Here is a 693-nt window from a genome sequence, read left to right on the forward strand (position 1 = left end):
AATAAACACAAGTGAGTAGTGCTGCTGATGAGGCAAGTAGCTCCCCGAAAAACATGACAAGAAATACAACCTGCCTTGCCTGTCACAAATTTCGAAGGGCCACTTGTACCACCAACAAACTGAACAATAATGTTAAGGAAAACAAAATTAATTAGTTACAAAAAAAAGGAAAAGACAGTAATACAGATACTTAATCTACGATGAAGTTTGCAAGTGCTTCAGTTCAGTTCTTTTTCTCCACGCTCGTTTTCCATAACTTTTACAAAATTCATCAAAGTATTTCTCTACTTCATTTGTCATGGAAAGAGCAGTGGAGCCTAGGACGTAGCTTAATTTAATATCAATATTAGCACTTAAAAATTGATCCCAAACATCGATGTTATGACTACTTAATTTATATTCAAGTTTATTTAACTCCTCTAAACGTATGTTTAGGAGAGCGGGACAAGAGAATAAGAAGTGTCTTTGTCTTCTTCATTATTTGTATTGCAAAGTGTACATAAGTCATTCTTGTCTTCAGACCATCTAGAAATTCTACTATCAAGGGGCAATGTATTGGAGCGAAGTTTTAAATTTCAATGATACACCTTCGAAATCCAATTTATCTAATAGATAATTTTCTAATTTAATTGTATCTTTAAGTAATGAATAGTGAGTGAGGCCTTACTTTCAATGTCCTCTCTCCAGTTTTCA

Source organism: Anneissia japonica, unplaced genomic scaffold (assembly GCF_011630105.1).
Source record: "Anneissia japonica isolate Jap-2015-1 unplaced genomic scaffold, ASM1163010v1 scaffold5067_len495651_cov149, whole genome shotgun sequence".
Lineage (NCBI taxonomy): Eukaryota > Metazoa > Echinodermata > Crinoidea > Comatulida > Comatulidae > Anneissia > Anneissia japonica.